A 24017-nucleotide genomic window follows, 5' to 3' on the forward strand; every position below is an offset into this window, starting at 1 on the left:
TGTCCATCTGCAGACTAACCCTCTACCCTGCTCAGCGCTTCCAATGACTAAGCAAGTTTACTGACATCAGGTAGCCCATGCTGTAGCAACCTGTACTGTGATGTGAGCCACTATGAAACACATCACACATATGTGACTTCTGAAGGGTAAACTCCTTAAGCATGAATGGAACAACACATTCACACTCGGTGAGAATGACTTTCTGCATAAAGTCCCTACAGGCAACTGCCAGAGTACAAACTCAAACATTACACATGAGTAATAAAGGGATAGGCATGGTGGGTACAAAAATTGTCTTCCCTTTCCATGTGTGGACATGTGCAATAACAAATGCAGACTAATGCCCCTTCAGGGGATGGGGTTATGTGCCATGTACCACAGAAAACTCCTTTGGACATGTGTGTCCATCATACAGAGGTGACATCCCACAAACAAAGGCATGCGTTGTACAGTTTATACTATGTGACCAAGCTACTGAGTCACATATCATGGCCTCCCAGGAATCAACACACTGCACTGTGGGACTGTCATTTGTGCAGTAAGCCTGTACAGGACAAATATGACCTGTGGGAAGGTAACAACAGAGCTGTGGGAGTAAAGGAGTCAAACATAAACATTGACAATGATACTAAGTGCACCTATGGCTTAGATTAATGACTTGCCCCTGTGCCCATGACTGACCTACTCAAAGGAATGAGGCATAATGGGAAGGATTTGCCACCAGTGCCTTTAATTTGCCACATGACAGGATCTGTTACAGTACAGGGAGTGGGCACAGTGTCACAGTTGCATAGCTACAGTTACTCTACCCCAGCATAGACTAGGTCCCATACTGGGAGATGTGTGTGACAGGCCCTGGTATCTGCAGGCTGAGCTGACAGACCATACATGACCCTCCATTTCCATCACTTCCATGCATGACAGTACATCATGTAGCCAACAGCAATTTGGATTGTGGTGTTGTGGCAACTTGAAGAGCAGAGTGACTCATGATATACTTTCTACACACCAGTTTAACAAGGGCAAATGTGGTGTTCTAAAATATGTGGCACCATACACATTGCTCACATTACTCTCAACTGACTCATACAAAATGCAAGCGCAGAGCATGCTGTCATGCACATACATGTTGTCTGACATTTACAACAGTCATGAGGAAAGCAATATCAGTGGATGGCAGTAATGTGCATCCAACACAAAGAGGATCTAGGAGCCCAGAAACCTCACAGAACACAATGTGACTGAATTCAACATGACACTGGCCATCAGTACCTGCACATTGTCCTATATCATCATTAACATTTATAAAGCGCGCTACTCACCCGTGCGGGTCTCAAGGCGCTAGGGGGGAAAGGGGGGGTTATCGCTGCTCGAACAGCCAAGTCTTTAGGAGTCTCCGGAAAGCGGAGTGGTCCTGGGTGGTCCTGAGGCTGGTGGGGAGGGAGTTCCAGGTCTTGGCCGCCAGGAAGGAGAAAGATCTCCCACCCGCCGTGGAGCGGCGGGTGCGAGGGACGGCAGCAAGTGCGAGGCCAGCGGAGCGGAGGGGGCGGGTGGGGACGTAGAAGCTGAGGCGTCTGTTGAGGTATTCCGGTCCCTTGTTGTGGAGGGCTTTGTGTGCGTGGGTGAGAAGACGGAAGGTGATCCTTTTGCTGACTGGGAGCCAATGCAGGTGTCTCAGGTGTGCGGAGATGTGGCTGTTGCGGGGTACGTCGAGGATGAGGCGGGCCGAGGCGTTTTGGATGCGTTGCAGGCGGTTTTGGAGTTTGGCGGTGGTCCCGGCGTAGAGGGTGTTGCCGTAGTCCAGGCGACTCGTGACAAGGGCGTGGGTCATGGTTTTTCTGGTGTCGGCGGGGATCCAGCGGAAGATCTTGCGGAGCATGCGGAGAGTGAGGAAGCAGGCGGAGGACACGGCGTTGACTTGCTTGGTCATGGTGAGAAGAGGGTCCAAGATGAAGCCGAGGTTGCGGGCGTGGTCTGCGGGGGTCGGTGCGGTGCCGAGGGCCGTGGGCCACCAGGAGTCGTCCCAGGCGGACGGGGTGTTGCCGAGGATGAGGACTTCCGTTTTTTCAGAGTTCAGCTTTAGGCGGCTGAGCCTCATCCAATCTGCGACGTCCTTCATACCCTCTTGTAGGTTGGTCTTGGCGCTGGCGGGGTCCTTGGTGAGGGAGAGTACAAGTTGGGTGTCGTCGGCGTAGGAGGTGATGATGATGTCGTGCTTGCGTACGATGTCGGCGAGGGGGCTCATGAAGACATTGAAGAGTGTCGGGCTGAGCGATGAGCCTTGAGGTACGCCGCAGATGATCTTGGTGGGTTCTGAGCGAAACGGAGGGAGGTAAACTCTTTGGGAGCGGTTAGCGAGGAAGGAGGCGATCCAGTCCAGGGCCTGGCCTTGGATCCCGGTGGAGCGTAGGCGGGTGATTAGGGTGCGGTGACAGACGGTGTCAAAGGCAGCCGAGAGGTCGAGGAGAATGAGGGCGACTGTTTCACCGTTGTCCATCAGGGTTCTGATGTCGTCTGTGACTGAGATGAGGGCGGTTTCCGTGCTGTGGTTGGTTCGGAATCCGGTTTGTGAAGGGTCGAGCAGGTTGTTGTCTTCCAGGAAGGTGGTCAGCTGTTTGTTGACGGTCTTTTCTATTACCTTGGCTGGGAAAGGTAGAAGAGAGATGGGGCGGACGTTTTTCAGGTCGCTTGGGTCAGCCGTAGGTTTCTTTAGTAGGGCGTTGACTTCAGCGTGCTTCCAGCATTCGGGGAAGGTAGCAGAAGAAAAAGAAGAGTTGATGACGGTCTGGAGGTGCGGGGCGATGATGTCGTCGGCTTTGTTAAAGATGAAGTGCGGGCAGGGGTCCGAAGGGGCGCCGGAGTGGATAGAGTTCATGATGGATTTGGTTTCTTCCGTGTTGATGTGGGTCCAGTTGTTGAGGGTGATGTCCGGGGAAGCGGGTTCAGTGGTGTATGGTTGGGTCTGGTGTCCGAAGCTGTCGTGGAGGTCGCTGATCTTGCGATGGAAGAAAGTGGCGAGGGATTCGCACAAATCCTGTGAGGGCGTGACGGCGTTGGCGCTGGCGCTGGGGTTGGAGAACTCTTTGACGATGCTGAAGAGTTCTCTGCTGTTGTGGCTGTTTTTGTCTAGTCTGTTGGTGAAAAAGTTCCTTTTGGCAGTGCGGATCAGGTGGTGGTGTTCGCGTGTAGCGTTCTTGAGGGCGGTCATGTTGTCAGCGGTGTGGTCCTTGCGCCAGGCCTTCTCAAGGGCACGACAAGTTTTCTTTGATTCTTTGAGGGTGTCAGAGAACCAGAGAGGTTTTTTGGTGTTGGTCTGTCGATGCGTGCGTTTGAGGGGAGCAAGGTTGTCAGCGCAGTTGGAGATCCAGTTTGTGAGGTTGAGAGCTGCGTCGTTGGGGTCGGTGGTGAGGGTGGGTTGGTTGGCGGCGAGAGCGGAGAAGAGTTGCTCTTCAGGGATCTTGTTCCACTGTCGACGAGGGATGGGTTGAGTGCGGAGGTGGGAGGTCTCGCGTCGGAATGTGAAGTGGACGCAGCTGTGGTCGGTCCAGTGTAGGGCAGACTCCCTCCCATTGATGCCCCACAGACTGCCACAATAGGCACATGAGTAGTCAAACTGGCACACATGGCCACATTATAGCCTGTGAGGAGGGAAAGGATGGTTAAGTAAAGAGAAAATTGTGCACATGAAGAACTTACCTGCTCTTCTGGTGAATCATAGAGTTTGTTCATACATGGGCAGGACCTCACTCACTAACCTCTCCAGCTCCTCTGTAGAGAAGGCAGGGGGCCTATCTCCTGCTGGACGTGGCATGATGACTCCAGAGGCGGTGCACAGAAGCTTAGGTCATGGAGGTCTTGCTGGCAGCAGGGGCAGGAGTCAAGTGGATGAATCTGCAGAACATGGTGGTCATGTCCACCACATACTCAGTCATCACTGCCGGCGGGCACAGCCATTGGCCTGTGACTGCCACTGGCAGCAACATTAGACTGTGGCTGGGTCCACTGTGGTTGTAATTGCCTACCACCATGACTACTTCTACCGGTGGTCACAGTTGGTTCCTAATGTCCAGTGGAGTATGTCAGGCACCTGCCATTTTGGCATCCTGAAATGCTCTAATGGGCTTTAAAAACTGCATCATATGTATTTTTGACCACACTGACATGATTATCTTGCCTTGTCATGCAGGTCCTACTACCCAAACACCATTGTAGTATGTTGAAGGGCAGAGATGGCATTTAACAGTGGAGCACAGTCCACCACAGCCAACGGTCATTTTGGCAGTGGAATATCAAGTCACATTTTGAGGGGCAATTATGTTGCACATCTTTGAGTTCGGTGCATACTGGTTGTAGACTCATGTGGAAAATTATGGGGGGTCACATGTGACCAGCTGTGATGTGTACTAGTTTCCATGTCTGTCCATTCAGAAATGCCTTGTCTCATGATATCATTGACATGCATATTGTATGTTGCTATGGACACACTGACTAAAAATCATGTCTTGTCATGCATAGGTACCTAGGGAGAGGGAGGATGCCACAACCTCCTCTCCACCGTCCACTGCAAGGCCTTCAGATCATGTAAGAACACCACATTATCCTTCCTTACCGTCTGAATAGGCAAACAATAGTGGACTTATGTAATCAGTTGGAGCTAGATATGATGCCGGCTATTAGTTATCGAACCAGCATACTACCTATTGAATAAGTCATGTCAGTATTGCACTTCCTGGTCAGAGGATCCTTCCAACATACAGTGGCCCTATCAGCTGACATGTTCCATCCTGTGTTCAGTCTGGTGTTGAAGGGTACCCTCAGCTATATCCACTTTCCCCAGCGTTAAGATTTAGCCCATGTGAAGGCTGACTTTTATGGTTTTGCATGCATCCCACATGTGGTGGGGGCCTTTGATGGCACACATGTTGGCTTGGTCCCACTCTAGGCCAATGAACAAGTATACCGCAACAGAAAGAACTTTCATTCCATCAATGTGCAAGTTGTATGTTTGGCAGATCTCTATATTTCAGAGGTCTGTACCCGTTATCCAGGTTCAGTCCATGATTCCTTCAGAATGTAGAACAGCATCATAGCCTAGCTGATGTCATAACTGAACCCTGGCTAAGTCACACCTGTGTGTTTGTGTGTGTTCAATGTCTGGTGCTACAATCATGAACTGAGTGACCCATTGTTGCACATATGTCCCATGCCTTAACAGGAGACTCCACATTTTCAAATCATTCTTGGTTGTTGATGCCAATAACGAATCCAACTATGCCAGGAGAAGTGCACTTCAGTGAGGTCCATGGAAGAACAAGGCAGGTAATGGAGCGGCCTTTTGGGCCCCTGAAGGCCAGATTCCGCTGTCTTGACCAGACTGATGAAGCCCTCCTCTACTCACCCAGAAAAGTGTCAGATCACGGTGACATGCTGCATGCCCCACAACATCGCCCTGCAGAGGAATATCCCGTACATTCTGGAGGAGGGGTAGCCTGCAGTGCCACCGGGTGAGAATTCTGAAGTGCCAAGTGAGGACAACAGTGGTGAAGAGGAAGGAGCTGACTTGCGGAAAGATCTCATCAACAGCTACTTTTTATGAGTGTAAGTGTGACAGTTGATGTCATGACTGTGACTGTACAATGTACTGTAGGTCTGAGAATGTGTGGAGTTGAGTGTTTTGGCAACAACTAGGGAGGTGATACTCTGCACCACTCAGCCAAAGGGTGCTTGAAGAGTTAGCCTTTGACATATCTCAACCTTGAGGATTCCATTTCCAGATGCTTGCTATGTGATTTGTGTAACAGGTATGCTTTAAAGCCTATACTCCTTGTTTTGTCTTTGTACAGGTACCTTCACTATGAGATACTCATGTGGGGATTTCAGAGTTGTGAAATTGTCAGGTATCTGATGCAGTACTGACATAGGAAGTGGACATGGGCTGTACCAGGTAATGTAGGGCACAGATTTGAGGTGTATGAGATGTGCGCCTAGGCAGCTTGAACAGTGTTTGGGTGGAAGGTCTGAAGTACACAATGTACTTGTTTTGTGTGCTGTGTTGGGCCAACTGCATTGTGTGCCCACATGTGGGCATGAAATCTGTAGTCATCAAGTGCGAGCAAGGCATTCACCCTTCATATTGGATAAACACACTTCTTGTATGGCCTATTTAGCTGTAGAGATGTTTCATTGTCACATAGGTTCTCATTATCCTAATGAGACTACTGGATTCAGGCAGCAGAATCACCTGTACTGTGGGGGACTGAGACTGATCCTGCACCATGTGACACCTGTCAGCCTAATCCGGGTTTGTTCCGGCTAGCTAGCAGTGCCTCATCTCCACCCAAGCGCAGGGATGATTGGGGCAACAGGGCGCATGACATACATGACTCCTCAGTGAAATCGTGGTCACTCAGATCTCAACTGTTTCTCTCAGTTAAAAAGCCAGGGCACTCGTATGATAATAAGATAAGAGTCTGTGCAGTTAGGTTCTTGGTCTTCAGAGAATCAATATATAATCCAAACAGAGTTAAAGTTCATTGTCTTTATTCTTGTGCGAGGTTTTCATACATGTTCATCACATCAGAAAGATTCCTCTTACTCTTATCTTATTATCATACGAGTGCCCTGGCTTTTTGAATCAGTTTGGTTTTTCCTATTGGAGAAACACTTGAGGTGTTGGGAGGACCCTCCATTCGGGAGCACCGTATTTACTATCTATTGTTAAGAAATGTTTTGGTGATAGTCTGTTAGCGCCTATCCCTATAATTTTCCCCCCTTTTCTTCACAACTTTTGTGTTTCTCTCAGTTACATTAGTCTCACATATGCAAGGACAATCCGAGGCAGAGTAAAGTTCAAGAAGGTTTTATTGAAGTAACTGCATCTTAAATAATAAAGCATGTATTACAATAACTAGGACAATGAAGCACAATAAGATTAAAATTGTGACAAAGAGAGTAAAACACAAGAATAATGCTACCATACTGTCACTAAGGTTTGTAGGGATAGTTCCGACTTAAGCTATGTTAGAGCACAGCATGTTAAACTCTATTTCTGCCTTTCAGGTTCCCCCTGGGAAGACGTAATCCCTCATACCTGAGAAAGAGTCCTGTAGTCTACATAAGCAGCTGTAGCGAAGTAATCAGCATACAGTCGTGCTCATCTGGCTGGAATCTCCCTCTAACGTACATGGGTCAAAGTGGTGTTTTTATAATAAAACATCTGATATTCCAAGAAAGGATCCCCACGTAAGAGTGTGCATGTTTCTGTGAACATTGGAGACAAAGCTTACCACTTTTGCCGGCAACCTATTTTACTGCAGCCGTGAGAGAAATGTCTTGTTTAAGAATGCAGTGCTGACCTAGGGGAAGAACAGCTAGATAGAGAAAATAAAACAAGTCTGCAAATGTTAAAATAATAAAAACAAAGGTGAATAAAATATAACTAGGTTAAAGTGCATAGCAGCAAGCCTAATATGCTAAAATAACGTGTATAAAATTATAGATAAAATGGCTACACAACACCCTCCCCTTGCCGGTTCAAATCCTAATTTAATATATAAAGCTACTAGAATTCATCGTAAAGCATATATATGTGGGAATATCAATGATGACAAGTCAAAAGACACTTGAGCATGTATTAAAAGGTCAATTTAAAGTGTTAATTGTGGTGTCATGAAAAGCCGAATTTCAAAAGTCAGTAATTTTTCAAGTCGCCTAATTGAATCCAGGATAATTGAAGATAAGAATTCTTCCACTTTGGCAGGTAATAAAGTAGGAAGTTCGTCACCAAGGAGCATTCGTTTTCCCAAGCCTGAGCTCCAGCTGAGGCAGCAGCATTCTGTGGAAGCACAACTCATAAATAGCTTCCTGTAGCAAACACACCCTCAACGCGCATGCCTGGTAATGAGCACTCAGCGAGAACATCAACAGATCAGCGTCCGATGAAAGCAAGCTCTGCGTAGAAAGATAAACTTTCAGTGCACATTCAAAAGGGCACCAGAGGCACAAACACAAGCTGCACACAATGCAAAACCAGTCTGAATGACAGAGACCAGTCACACTCCAATCGCTCCAGAAGTGGTGCTCCAAAGTACTGCAACTCAAGACAAAGAGGGAGAGAGGGCCCCACTCAACCTATCACCCCAAGGGACAGGGCACCGTAACAGTAATTACAAAATAAAAACCCCAGGGGGGGACACAAACTATCCACCACTCAGTCAACTACACAATCAACACAACTACCAATGATCAGTCCAGATAAAGGAAATATCTCAAAGAATATAATTTAATAATTAATCCCATAAACAACACATGAATAAAATGCCTCATAAGAAGACAAATACTCAGAATAGTACTTCAACCAGTCAATAGCAACACATAAAAATGGGAGACAAGACACAAGACAGATTCCCTAGTCTATCGTTTTGTACTGTCCAATGTTTGGTATCTATTGCCCAATTGATTTGTATATTAAATCTCCAAATCTATTTTAGACAGTTCCAATTGGTCCAGTAATTTTAACAAGCGTCAACGCGTTTCGGTGGTCTCTCAAGCTCCTTCCACCACCTTCTTCAGGACAATGCAATATCATCCCATCACAGTTTTTTCATGGTACTACACAACTAAGAAGTAGACAAAAAATTCTAAAAAAAGCCTTCTTTCAATAGGAGTCCCTTAATTAAACCCCCCCAATATATAGTTTAAAATAAAACCATAAATTCACCCATTTTCCTTTATCAAAACATCACCTGGAAACATCCTATATCATATAATCACTGGAGTGATTTTATTTTGAACTATGTATGGGGGGGTTTTAATTAAGGGACTCTTATTGAAAAGTTTTTTTTTAGAACTATGAGGACCGTATGAAATTGAATAGTTACCTACATGTAAAATATTTTGACATTGTGCCCAGAAAAATGTGCAAAATGTTACAAAAAATGTAGAACTCCCTTGTGGTGGAGTTGGGCAATGCTCCCATTGTGTGTACTTATAAATAGTCTTTGGGGTACTTGCTCTATGAATCAAATGGTGTCCATAATCTAGTACCTATTATCTGAAATTGAACATTTCGCTCGTGAACAACCTTTTGGTGACTACTAAGAGGAAGAGACATGTCGAGAGGTAACTTTGATTCATTTTAAATAGTGGTTGTGGACACTAGGGTGCGTTTAAGTAAAGCATGTGTAGCACATATAGGGTGTTGTGGCTGAGGGTCTTTCCTTTCTATAGAGTGGATGTGTAGATGTGGACAGAAGGTGTATATATTTTCTTTTTTTCATGTTTTTCTTGAAGGTCACCTCCAACACATTTGAAGCTAAGACCATTTTTGTGGCATGCATTATTGTAAACGTGAATATCTTAATTAAGAGACATGGTTAAACATATTTAAAATTTGATATATCAGATTAGAAGGATTTTTTTAGTTTATTGGATTTCGTTTGGTTTATAGATAAGATTCCAGCCTATTAATGCACTTGAGTGCATAGCCCTGGGGAAGGTGGTTACAAAATATTTGTTGGTGTTATTACCCACTGAAACGCGCGTCGGCGATGACCTGGATGGCTGGCAGAAGATTTATACTCTTGCCTCTCGATCAATACAGCTGAGGATTTTTGAAAATATACATTGGTGGATATATCCTGGAAGTACACAAGAAAGTACGGGGTTCTCTAAAGAGGGCGTCGCGGGTACCAGCGTAGCCCTAGGTTGTACGTGTTCCTATTTGGAAGGGTAATGTCAGTAAAATGTCAGTAAGTAACTGCAGAGTGCATGCGCGGGGAGAGACACCGGGGGGAGTTCCTTTTACGGACTAGGTGGTCTCACACACTATATAGTGTCATGCTTCATCATTTGACCACCTAGACCCACCCAGGTAGGACAGTGCCACCTGGGCGGACTCAACCTCACTGTTAAAGGAACTTGAGGGAGTGCGTAAATAAACTTGTTTCTGGAAAGATCGGGATCCAGCTAATCTAGTGAAAAAATTAAAAACACCTAAGCAGACACCTATGAGGAGTGACAAATTTAATGGTGGTGTCTGATTGGTGTAGTTAAAACAGGGGTTGGGACACCTCTGTGAGGATAAGGACTCACAGGGTCACCTAACTAATAGCCAACATGTTTCTGCCCTCAGAAGTGAGCCAATAGAGGTCTCGGGGCATTCGTCAGGGCCTAGGATCCCTACGTCTCACGTTGGAGGAAATTTACTCTATGTGAAGGTCAAAGAGTGTGAAGTAAAAGGTCTACCTTACCCAAGGAATTACCTTGAGGCGGCCCTTTCATAGAGGCTGCTAGCCTCTGGTATCCAGGAGGGGGAGTGTCCCCTTATAGTCAAACATACATCAAAGGGGCGCTCGCCGTGCGCCTATACCGTCCTCTCCTTGGACCGCTTGGAACCATATATATCCTGGATCCATGAATAAGAACTTTTTTTTAGAATCATAGGTTTCTTTGAAATATAAGGACTATATAAAGGTGATTAAAGAGTAAAGCACGTGGATGAAAAGAGGAGATTTTTTTTTATAGTAGATGATAAATTTAAACATCAATATTATTGTTTCATGTATGGTATATGAGTGTAAAAAAAGTTCTTGTTTTTTTAAATATGAAAGGTTTATATTGTAGACTGTTGTGAATTGTTTTATTCGTTGTGTATAAGTCTGAAGTCTTGAGTTTTGTCTGTGTGTGATTTTTGTCTTTTTTGTTTTTCCATGTCCGGTGCCAATTCAATTGTATGTATTGTATATTATTAGGAATAAATATTTGTTAATTATGTATTTGTATTTGTTTATATGTTAGTGAATTTTTTGGAATATTTGATGTTCTGATGATTCGTTTGAACATCCTGAGAGAGAAGAGTTTTTTTGCTTTGAATTGTCCATAATAATTACAACAGAACATGTCTCCATAATTTTCTTTGGACTGATGAACATCCTCACTTTTAAATACAGTAAAATACTGCAACTCAGTCATCATAGAATCAACTGTTTTCACATCCCAGTCACCAGAAACAACTCCAGGTATTATTACATCACTCATAGAAAGTTTAAACACAGATGGTATTTGAATGACCTCAGTCAGGCCATAGAAATCAAATGTGACTTTATCCCAAACAATCCCATCAGGAATTGGTATAGCGGAAATGTTCACAAAAGACACGTCTCTGCGGACTTTGTGAGAAGAGAAATGGGGTTTCAGGACCTTATCCACCAGTTCAACTGTTGGTCGTTCAGGAAGGTAAAGACCATGTATCAGTAGAAAGAAAATAATAACAAATCCAATCCAAAGGAGGAAAGCTAATACAGTCAGGGAAAGCCACAGAAGTTCCATGGGAAAATAAAGTAATTTGTTTTGAGCCAAATTATCAGCTTATGTGCTTTTGCCAGTTCAGATGCAGAAGAGGCAGATGAGTCCAAAAAGGTGTCATTGATGTCGGCAAATTATCCAGAAGCAGTTTGTGCAAAAACTGGAGGTGTATTTTGAAGAGTAGAACTAACAGTGGTCTCCCGCTGTGGTTCGTAAAAGATAATGCCATCCGTTTGTGTGGAATTTGAGACTGATCAGTCAACATTTTCTGTGTTGCTTGTTGTAAAAGATGCTAATGGAACTACTGAAAGATAATTTTCCACCCTTCCCAAGCTCGGAGAGGTGTCAGCGTTGCTGTTTAAAACTTGTTGAGGGACATCTGGACCAGTAGGGAGAGGGATTCGGGTACTACTTGTTGTTCCTTTTGTTCTGCTGTGCAGGATCGGCCACATGGCGTAAGTTGACATTGTCAATGGAGACAAAGCGGTTTTCTTTAGAACCAGGCAGCGGTGGTAGTATAACAGTTCTGGAACTGTGTATTCCCAGGACTGAAACGGGTGCATGACAGGAAGGGCCGAACTTCTTTTTCACAGCAACTTTTTCACATACTAGATCCCCAACCTTTGGAATCCAGCCGGTAGATGTTATTGGTAGATCCTTAATTCCTAAGGAGGTAGCCCTTGCAGAAGTGTCGTCGTCATGGAGCTGTTGTAATTCCTGCAAGACAGTGACACGTTCATTTATGTCAAAAGATGTTTCTGCCGCCTCTACACCAGGACCATCAAGATCTGGAACATACATTTGAGTTCCAAACAGGCATTTGTATGAAGTACTACCCCCCAGGGACCTTCTAGGCAGATTAAGTGCTCTCTGAACTCCATACAAGTGGTTAAGCTAAATACGACCCGTACCTAGTACTCTGGCTGTTAAGGATTGCTTTAAATCTCGGTTCCGTCGCCCCACAACACTATTTCCCTCGGGATGAAATGGAGACGAGTAATGGAGCTGGACCCCCTAACGAAGCCATGACGTCCCTGAATGCCCTTGAGGCGAAACCTGGAACTCCATATGTGCAGATAAAGACTTGCAAATCTTTAATAACAGTCAGAGAATCAGCCTAATGTTGTGGCCACTCCCATAGGAATCTGGAGCAAGAGTCATCAGCGACTAGGATGTATTTGTATGCACTGTCAGTAATCAAAGGACAGCAATGGTCCAGGTACACACATTGTAATGGTTTGTTAGAAATTAAGAGGGGTGTCTGTGGTGTGCGTTTAACGGTGGACCTCTTAATTTGACCTGGCCACCAATAATGAGCCTGCAACAATGATATTGTAGCTGCCACACCTGCATGGGCAGAACCAACTCCCTCATGCGCTGCTTTGATCAACTCTGGTCTTAGGTCTTTATTGAAAATCACTCGAACTCCCACACCTGGTATTTTTACTTCTGCGTCAACTATGCCTCCCATTCGGTAGGAATATTTAGTAGGATATCTTTTAGGTAATGGTGTGCATTCAGCCGAGGCTTTCATTGCAGCCAGTATTTCATCGTCTGGTTTTGTCCTAGAATGAATTACTGCAGCATCAGAAGCTGTAGCTACTGCTGATTTGGCTGCTTCATTAGCCAGTGTATTTCCAGCAACGTGTATTCCAGCACGCTTGCATCCAAGTGTATGTACAACATGGACATTTGGTAGCGTTTCCTTCAGATCCGCTACTTTCCCCCACAGTAATCTGTGTTTGATGGTGTTACCTTTGGAATCTCTGAACCCATTCTGGCGCCAGTAATGCAGATATTCATTGAAGGACTGCACACAATAGTAAGAATCACAGACAATCAGCGTTAGCTGGTCAGGATCCGTATCTTCCAGTGCCATCACCAGAGCCTTTAGCTCTGCTAGTTGTGCAGTGCAATCCCCTAGGGTTTGCGTAAAGGTATATTGTGGATAGAATTTACTACCCTCCATATAGGTGCTTATGACTGCGCAAGCAGCGGAGTATTGATGCTCTGTGCCTATAGCAGGTTGTGCTGAGCCATCGGTGTACATGAATTCTTGAGTTTGTAACTTTGGGTCAAAAATATAGTCAACATCAGTGGCTATCAGATGTTGCCCATTGGATCCAACGTGGATGTAATGCTTTAGCGTTTGAAACGCTGGCTTTGGTAACTGAGGGCTGGGATTGGAGATACGACAATAATGCGTTTCCCCTGGGCTAGCGGTCTTTTTTTAGGGACAGCCATCTGAACAGCAGCGAGAATTTTCTCAGTGGGAGCGAAATGTTGTTCTGCTGTTGAATACAAATGTGATTTGTATGCAATCGGGACTGTCTCACCCTCATTAAATGTTACATAGGTGAAACCAATGGTACCAGCAATTACTCTGATGACCAGATATTAATTGTCCCTTGTGTGTAGGTGTTATGCTGCAAGCATGTCTTTTTGCAATGCTCTGAGGATGTATGTGTTCGACTGTCCAGAATTTACTGGAAAAGTCAGGACATATCAAGTCATATAAGGGTTTAATGCATGATGCATAATCTGGAAAGTATGCTCTGCCAAAATTTAGAAAACCCAATAGTGATTAGATTTTTAATGGTATTTGGAGGTTGTAACTGTGCACATTTTTCTAAGAATTGTGGCGCTAGGTTCTTCCCTTCACAATTCACATCCCACAAACAGGACACTAAGGAAGGCTGTTTTTTTAATTTTTTTTATTGAATTTATAGCCAAATTCGGCAAATCCTACAACAATGTGAGCTTCCCGTCTTACATGTTGCAGTAATTCATCATCCGTAAGATAGATATCATCTACATAGGACAATGCTTCAGGGTCAATGTTGTGCAATATTGTGCAATATTGAAGTCACACGAGCCGCAAACAGTCCTGGACTGGTCTTGTACCCCTGTGGTAAACAACAGAATATTTTCTGGGAGCCTAGTGCACTGAAACTAGTTAGGTCTCTACTCTCAGGCGCTATATTTTGGCAGAAGCCATTGGAAATATCCAATGTTGTTTTGTATTTTTTGCGCACTATGTTGTTCATAAGTGCTGTGCTATGAGAGTATTGTATAGCATATGTGTCGGAGTCACCAGATCCTCGGGGTCTGTGCACGTTCCCAACACTTCCACCAAAAGACAGCTCCAATACTCTGATTAGAATTATCACAGAGTCTAAGAGAGTCCAAGTGGGGAAAAGGGGAATAGGAAGGGAACAGCTGGGAAGGAGATCTGTAGGAAGCAAAATGTTAAAACACACAATATCAAGATTATATCATACTAATCAGTACTAGATTCTAACTCTAAGCATTGTCGTTCTGAAATCATAGACATCCTAAGAATGGACTCAAATAACTAGGCTTCAAGATTACTGGATACCTGAGAGTAAATCAAAGAATGGTTAAATGCAATGTTCAGATTCACACATTATCTTTTGCATGGGGATCAGGAAAAAACATCTGCATAATTTCTAAAACATCATATGAACCAGTTTTGAGGAACTTCTTATATACATACTACATCACATCTAGAACTCTAGCATTTTGTTTTCTCAAAATTGTCGGAACATGAATTGTGCACATTGTATACTTTCACAAAGGCTGTAAATACCATAGAATGATTGTACACCATGAATAACATAAGTTTAGACTCGAGAAATAAATCACGCGTCTTGTTAACTAGAAAGCCACCTCGTAAATGCCATGAAGAGGTAGCCCCCTATGAACACTGTGATATTAAACACAAGAAAAGAATCGCGCTTCCTGACGATTCGAATGTCACCATAAAAATGTCAGAAACAGATAGCGCACAATGAATAACATGAATTACACACGAGAGTGAAATCGCGGGTCTCGCCGATTTAAATGCCACCATGTAAATGCCAGGAAATGGTAGCGCACAATGAACAGCATGAATTACACACGAGAAATGAATCATGCATCTTGCCGATTCGAATGGCACCATGTAAATGCCAGAAAATGGTAGCGCACAATGAATAACATGAATTACACACAAGAGTGAAATCGCACATCTCGCCGATTTAAATGCCACCATGTAAATGCCAGGAAATGGTAGCGCACAATGAACAGCATGAATTACACACGAGAAATGAATCGCGCATCTTGCCGATTCGAATGCCACCATGTAAATGCCAGAAAATGGTAGCGCACAATGAACAGCATGAATTACACACGAGAAGTGAATCGCGCGTTTCGCCGATTCGAATGCCACCATGTAAATGCCAGGAAATGGTAGCGCACAATGAACAACATGAGTTTTATACGAGAATTGAATCGCGCATCTCGCCGATTTGAATGCCACCATGTAAATGCCAGGAAATGGTAGCGCACAATGAATATCAAGGGTTAAAGCACGAGGAGTGAATCGCGCGTCTTGCCGATTTGAATGTCACCATATGAATGCCTGGAAATGGTAACGCACAATGAATATCAAGGGTTAAAGCACGAGGAAAGAATCGCGCGTCTTGCCGATTCGAATGTCACCATATGAATGCCTGGAAATGGTAACGCACAATGAATAACATGAATTAAACACGAGTAAGGAATCGCGCGTCTAGCTGATTCGAATGCCAGCATGTTAATGCCCAATAAACATCAAGCGCACTTTCACACGCACAAGAGTCAAAAGATTTTATCATGATAATTAGGCCCAAGAACTCGAAATCCTTCGAGAACGGAGTCGGGGGCCCAGCCCGACCTCCGTCTTTCCGCCCTGATCATGAATCACCAAGCGAAGCGAAAGGGCGAGGCCTGGAAGATCCAAGTAGGCCTCTGGAACAGGAGCTCAGGAAGTTGCTGCTGCTCTGCACCGGGACCTCTGAATAGTGAGCATGTGGAGCTGGGCTGGCTCCCTTTTATAGAGTCTTAGCCCAGCCCACCAACCACACCTAGGCATGCTGCAGGGAAGCTTCTACAAGGCCCTGGAAGGGGACCACACCCTGACACAGTGTGAATGCCTGCAACAGTACATTACATGTGAACAGTATTTATATGCATGCTGAACATAAGTCTTCAGGATGAAACTCTGCAATGCAAAAGGTTAAACAACATTATATCAGCACAATGCATAAATTATGTTAGCTTGAAATCGTTAGGTTTTTGCATTCTGGTCGCCCGTAGAGCGCGCACTGCCCTGATGTTGACAATATGTGCGTGTATGATTATTTAAGTGTCTGTAGTCTAAGACTATTCTGAATGGTCCGGTTTAGCTACAGGGAATAAAGGATTATTCATTGGTGAGACACAGGGTTCGATTACGCACTGGTACTCTAGTTGCGTGAGGATCTTCCTCACAGGTGCTTGAACATCATGTTTTATTGGGTATTGGGGTTGGGGTTGATTTTTTATTGGATTTATATGAAAGGGGAAATCTTTGTTCCACCCTACATGGTTGCGATATAACGTGAGTGCCTGCGCCAATGTCCAATCAATGATGTAGGATTCTGCAATCTCTTCGGAAACAAGGGGCGAGAAAGAAAGTTTGATAACCTCTTCCCCATATGAGCAAGTACAGACAAATTCAGGTGGCCAATCCTTTTCAGCCAGTAAAATATCATAAATGTTGACAACGCGGTCCCAAAAGATTGCTTCTATTGTGTGTTCAATGTCTCCTTCTAACTGTATTGTTACTTTGTACACCCTGTCAGGTGTGGAGACACGCATATCCGCAGTTTCAACTTGTAAGAAGTCATCAGTTGCTTTCACCTCCCGATGCTCTTGAAGATTCCGGTGAACCATTGTGACCTCTGCTGCGCTGTCTAGCAGAGCTAGTGCCCACATTTTGTTCTTCAATAGAGCCCTCTTCTTGAGTGGCATGACGAATCGCAACTGCTGCCACTTTTTTCTTTTTAAATTGAGGTTTTTGTTGGGCAAGTTTCTCTTCTTTTTTTAACAGAAACTTCTGTAGGGTGTTGTGATTCCTGTCTCAATTTCACCTACTCAGTTCTTCGTTCTGACCGCCTACCTCTCTCACTGCGTTGTCCGGCGAGTCCTGAAAGGAACGAGATTGGTGTGTGTCACTATATTGATATCTGTCAGGCATTTTTATATTATCTCTATTTCGGAGATTATATCTATTCTGTGGGGTCTCCGTAGGCGGAGATTCTCCCCTTTCTTTTTTAGGTGTTTGTTGTTTTTTATCCCAGCGTTTTTTAGAATCCTCAGGTGCTTGCTTGGTTGAATCTTTATTAGATTTACCCTGGAATTGTGGTTTTATGGGTCTGGCCCCCTGACAATCTCGACCAATATTAGAATAGGTCTCCGCGATAATCTTTGGCAGCTCACGTTCTTGATTTAGTGCAGCAACGTCCCGGAGACGCATACGCACTGCTAGTGCTACTGCTTCCCCTTTAAGGTTACTCAATATAATGGAAGATACAGTGGAAAAATTGCTCATAAGTTGCATCCCTAAGTCTAGGGCCGAAGTAGCCCTGTATTCATCTTGAATTTGTTTTAACACTTCTGGAAGATTGGCAAGTGTCGGTGTACTGTGTACCGTAATGTAGAGCTCAGCAAATACCGTGCCCCAAATATTGCATTTATCTACTGTGGGAACCATCCCAAATGGCAAGCACATAGTTAATATTCTATGCTTATCCTGAGGTCCCTTATGGGGAAATACTGCTTCCAGTGCATTTATTTTTTGAGCTAACCAAAACAGAATCTCTTCCCGCTTGGCGGGTACCTTACCTATAATCGAATGTACAGTTGCAGGATTAATTCCCGGCTTTGCTGCATGTGGTTGCACCAAGGCAGCACGTGCTGAGTTTGTATTTAATGTTTGTATTACAAACTGTATTAATAGTCTGTATATTGCAGTAAGCTCATTATATAAGCGGCGAACCTCAGATACCGCCACGGTTGCTGCATCAGGGTGCAGTGTATATGTGGCCAATAAAGGCCAGGTAGGACCATCATTACTTAGAGGACCTAACCTAACATGTAGGATTGTATGTGGTAGGGTGCCATCAAGCCAATTATTATGGTCTTGATAAGATAGAGGTACTTCTAAATATGCATATGATCCATATTGTGCAGGTATGTTTGCAGGTGTATAGTGGTGAAATGTATTTGTTCCCATCGGCTGCTGGAAATGTGACCCAAGAATAAGAAATGTCTGTTCTGTATGCTGCATGAGCTTCAACAACAAATGTAACTGGACCCCCCTGGACTGTGAGGTCATGTGCCAATAAATGTGCATTAAGGGGTGGTCACATATTAACTGCAATTACTATCTGTTGCGGGTTCGCCATAGTAAATAAAAACAATTGTTCAGAGATAAGCACACCAAATGGGGATTATCTTTTTAGGACTCAAGCTTGAACAACCTGCAGCGTTAGTTAGGTACTCCCTACTTAGCTGAGGAGGCAAAATCCTCAATACCACGGACGTCTCTGAAAATAGTACTGAGGTGTCTTTGCAAGTAGTGAGACAGATACTCAGGGGAAGGCAAAAATTAGTGCCTGACCAAACGTTGGCGGTGCCATGTAGCGTAGGTTCTCATTATCCTGGATTTGGGTGGCAGAATCACCTATACTGCGGGGGACTGAGTCTGATCCCGCACCATGTGACACCTGTCGGCCTAATCCAGGTTTGTTTTGGCTAACTAGCAGTGCCTCATCTCCACCCAAGAGCAGGGATGATTGGGGTAACCGGGCGCATGACAGATCCCATCCATTTCTCTCAGTTACATTAGTCTCACATATGCAAGGACAGTCACTAGGACGATGAAGCACAATAAGATTAAAATTGCGACAAGGAGAGTAAAACACAAGAATAATGCAACCATACTGTCACTATGTTTGTAGGGATAGTTCTGACCTAAGCTATGTTAGAGCACAGCATGTTAAGCTCTAATTCTACCTTTCAGGTTCCCCCTGGGAAGACGTCATCCCTCATACCTGAGCAAGAGTCCTAGTTTACATAAGCAGCTGTAGCAAAGCAATAAGAATCAGCATACAGTTGTGGTCATCTGGCTGGAATCTCCCTCTAACGTACATGGGTCAAAGTAGTGTTTTTATAATAAAACATCTGATGTTCCAAGAAAAGATCCCCACGTAAGAGTGCGTATGTTTCTGTGAACACTGGAGACAAAGCTTACCACTTTTGCCGGCAACCTATCTTACTGCAGCTTTGAGAAAAGCACAGAGTGAGAGAAATGTCTTGTTTAAGAACGCAATGCTGAACTAGGCGAAGAACAGCTAGATAGAGAAAATAAAACAAGACTGCAAATGTAGCTAATGTTAAAATAATAAAAACGAAGGCGAATAAAATATATCTAGGTTAAAGTGCACAGCGGCAGGCCTAATATGCTAAAATAATGTGTATAAAATCATAGCTAAAATGGCTACACAACATCATCATTGCAGGCCACAACACTGACATATGTTTGTGTCATACCACCAGATGCATGGTCATTGGATAATGATGGGCCTGTGATCAGGGAATGTTGTACTGTCTCCTGTCTGTACCTTGGTTTATGAGATGGTGGATTACTCTGGTGTGGTATGTGATAAGGCCCAAGCTGGTGACACCATCCACTTTTCTGTTTCCCTATTGTACAGTACATTGTCTGACAGGACCCTTCCTTCCGTGGTCTGGGGGGTTTGTACCTTGGCATGTGCACCTTGACTCAATATGAGTCAGCCATTCTTGGCTATGACAGTCCAGACATTTGGACAACCTATGTGCTGTACAGTGGAATATAATGTATGGTGTGACCAGACACTCACTGCATGTGTTTGTGTGTGTTGGTAGCAATCCTTAGCAGGACGCTGTACCTGTAACATATCACTCCTTGCATTAGTATCTTGTCTTCCTCATTTGCTTTGCATGGTCTTACATCTCTACATAGCAAAATGTGTAGCAGAAGCAAGCAGACACTGACTTTGTGATAGGTGAATTTATTAAAAGTTTGTGCAGAATATAAATTGGGGCTTGATGGGATAGAAAAGTGAAGGGGTCAGTCATGGTGGTTGAAATCTTTGGAGTAGGTTCCACACCATTGGAAGTCCAAATTCCAATGTACTCCTCCCATTGGAAATGGAAGGTGATTTTAGAACACTCAACAGAGTGAATATGTGGCACACAAATAAGGTCATTTTGGAAGAGGTTACTTGCTGGCAATGGTGGGTGTCTTGCCATCCGCACCACCTGGGTTCTTAGCTGGACGTCTCCGCTTGTGTTGGAGTGTGTGGATCTGCTGCTACAGAGGCAGGGGTATCTGGGGTGGGTTCTTCCCCTGACAAGGCTTCCCTTCCAGAGGCTGGCACCATTGAAGGGCTTGGTGTAGATGCGCCAAAGGGAAGGGTAGAGTGTTGTTGTCAATCCCTGCTCGGGGTGGTGTTAATGTTCATCAGAAGCCCTGTTAGGGAGGCCATGTTGGTATTGTGGGTCTCCTACGATTAACGCATTTCCCGATGGAAGTCCCGCTGCTTCATGTCCCGGAGTTCAGAAAGTACCTGGCCCATCATGACTTGGGACTCCTGATAGAACCCCAAGACGTGGCTGATGGTGTCCTGGGTTGGGGGGTGCATGGTTGCCCGTGAAATAGAGGCAACCGGGATGGGAGGTCTTGATGTGGCCAAAGTGAGGCTCACTGCTGGTATCTGACCAGGTTGCCAAGATGGGCCAGAACCATCCTCCACGTCCAGATGTCCAGGCGTTTCCTTATCACTGAGGGCTTCATCCACTGGGATAGTGGCAGTCTCTTCAGTGGCCTCTGTGTGACCAGTGACAGCTCGACCTGCTGATGTCAAAAATACAATGTTACTGGTTAAACTGTGACATCTACCTCCAAAACTTTAGAGTGACATTTTCGAAAGACCTTGTACATATTTGATTTGCGTGGAATCCTATTGTGACAGGTGTAGGAAAGTACCATCTTGCCTGGAATGTTACCCCCATTTTTACTTGTGTGTCAGTTTGTTTTTGCCTGTCTCACTGGGATCCTGCTAGCCAGGACCCCAGTGCTCATAGTTGTGGCCTGAATGTGTGTTCCCTGTGTAGTGCCTAACTGTGTCACTGAGGCTCTGCTAATCAGAACCTCAGTGCCTATGCTCTCTCTGCCTTTAAAATTGTCACTGCAGGCTAGTGACCATTTTCAACAATTCTATTTGGCATACTGGAACACCCTTATAATTCCCTAGGTACCCAGGGTATTGGGGTTCCAGGAGATCCCTATGGGCTGCAGCATTTCTTTTGCCACCCATAGGGAGCTCAGACCAATATTACACAGGACTGCCACTGCAGCCTGAGTGAAATAACGTCCACGTTATTTCACAGCCATTTTTCACTGCACTTAAGTAATTTATAAGTCACCTATATATCTAACCCTCACTTAGTGAAGATTAGGTGCAAAGTTACTAAGTCTAAGTGTGAGGGCACCCTGGCACTAGCCAAGGTGCCCCCACATAGTTCAGGGCAATTTCCCCGAACTTTGTGAGTGCGGAGACACCATTAAACTGTAAAACTGTAAACTTTGCACTTGTATAACGCACTACTCACCCGTTAGGGTCTCAAGGTGCTGTACGCATACCGCTGTGGAAACCCTCCTGGCTTTTCCCTGTGAGGCACCCACTCCTGGGCAACCCCCAGGGTGAATCCAGGCATCCAAGCGCTGTCAGGGCCGTTGTGGAGATTAAGCAAGCTATTGCCCAGAGTTACAGAGTGGGACCCATTAATTAGATTAGGCACCGAGGCGAGAATTATGTGGTCCAAGGGAATTGAGCCCAAAACTCTGCATCAGGGTCTGCCGCTCTAACCATTGTGCCACACTTCTCCACATTACACGTGTGCACTACATATAGGTCAATACTTATATGTAGCTTCACAATGTCTAAGATCATGGAATTGTCCCCCTATACCAAATCTGGTATTGGGGCGCCAATCCCATGCATCCCCAGGGCTCCAGCATGGACCCTGGGTACTGCCAAACCAGCTCTCTCGGGTTTTCACTGCAGCTACCGCTGCTGCCAACCCACAGACAGGCATCTGCCCTCCTGGGGTCTGGGCAGCCCAGTCCCAGGAAGGCAGAACAAAGGATTTCCTCTGAGAGAGGGTGTTACACCCTCTCCCTTTGGAAATAGGTGTTAAGGGCCTGAGAGGAGTAGCCTCCCCCAGCCGCTGGAAATGCTTTGAAGGGCACAGATGGTGCCCTCCTTGCATAAGCCAGTCTACACCGGTTCAGGGATCCCCCAGCCCCTGCTCTGGCGTGAAACTGGACAAAGGAAAGGGGAGTGACCACTCCCCTGTCCATCACCACCCCAGGAGTGGAGCCCAGAGCTCCTCCAGTGTGTCCCAGACTTCTGCTATCTTGAATCCAGAGGTGTGAGGGCACAATGGAGGCCTCTGAGTGGCCAGTGCCAGCAGGTGACGTCAGAGACCCCTCCTGATAGGTGCTTACCTGACTAGGTGGCCAATCCTCCTGTGAGGGCTATTTAGGGTCTCTCCTTTGGGCTTTTCCTCAGATAACGAATGCAAGAGCTCACCAGAGTTCCTCTGCATCTCCCTCTTCGACTTCTGCCAAGGATCGACCGCTGACTGCTCCAGGATGCCTGCAAAACTGCAACAAAGTAGCAAGAAGACTACAAGTGACATTGTAGCGCCTAATCCTGCTAGCTTTCTCGACTGTTTCCTGGTGGTGCATGCTCTGGGGGCTGTCTGCCTTCGCCCTGCACTGGAAGCCAAGAAGAAATCTCCCGTGGGTTGAGGGAATCTTCCCCCCTGCTAACGCAGGCACCAAACTTCTGCTTCACCGGTCCTCTGGGTCCCCTCTCATCGTGACAAGCGTGGTCCCTGGAACACAGGTGCTGGATCCAAGTGACCCCGACAGTCCAGTGGTCCATCTGTCCAAATTTGGCAGAGGTAAGTCCTTGCCTCCCTTCGCCAGACAGTAATCCTGTATACTGCGTGAACTGCAGCTGCTAGGGCTTCTGTGCACTTTTGCAAGGAATCCTTCGTGCACAGCACAGCCCATGCCCCCAGCACTCCATCCTGCATTGCTCAACTCACTGAGTTGACCACTGGCTTCGTGGGACCCTCCTTTGTAGTGTTGAGATGACCGCCATGCTCATTTTTCTTGAACCCGTGTTCAAGTACTTCTGCGGGAGCTGCCTTCTTCTACATGGGCTCTCTGTCTTTCTGAGGGCCCCCTCTGTCTCCTCTTCCAAGTGGCGACCTTGTGGTCCTTCCTGGGGCCGGGCAGCACCCATTTTCTTCAACTGTGACCTTTGCAGCTAGCAAGGCTTGTTTGTGGTCTTTCTGCAAGGAAAGAACTCTGCATCCTCCAGCATTTTGTGGGACATCTTCTGTGCAAAGGAGAAGTTCCTGGCACCTTCCATCAGTGCAGAATCTACCCAGAGGCAGCCATTTTGCACCTTCATCCTGGGTTTAGTGGGCTCCTGCCCCGCCAGACACTTTTGTGACTCTTGGACTTGGTCCCCTTTCTTTACAGGTCGTCAGGTCCAGGAATCCATCTTCAGTGCTTTGCAGTCAGTTGTGGTCTTTGCAGAATCTCCTATCATGACTTTAGTGTGTTTCTGGGGAAGTAGAGTCACTTTACTCCTACTTTTCAGACTCTTGGGGTGGGGTATCTTGGACCCCCCTAGTGTTTTCTTACACTCCCAGCGACCCTCTACACACTACACTAGGCCTGGGGTCCCTAAGTGGTTTGCATTCCACTTTCTTAGTATATG

This window comes from Pleurodeles waltl, chromosome 5 (genome assembly GCF_031143425.1).
Source record: "Pleurodeles waltl isolate 20211129_DDA chromosome 5, aPleWal1.hap1.20221129, whole genome shotgun sequence".
Lineage (NCBI taxonomy): Eukaryota > Metazoa > Chordata > Amphibia > Caudata > Salamandridae > Pleurodeles > Pleurodeles waltl.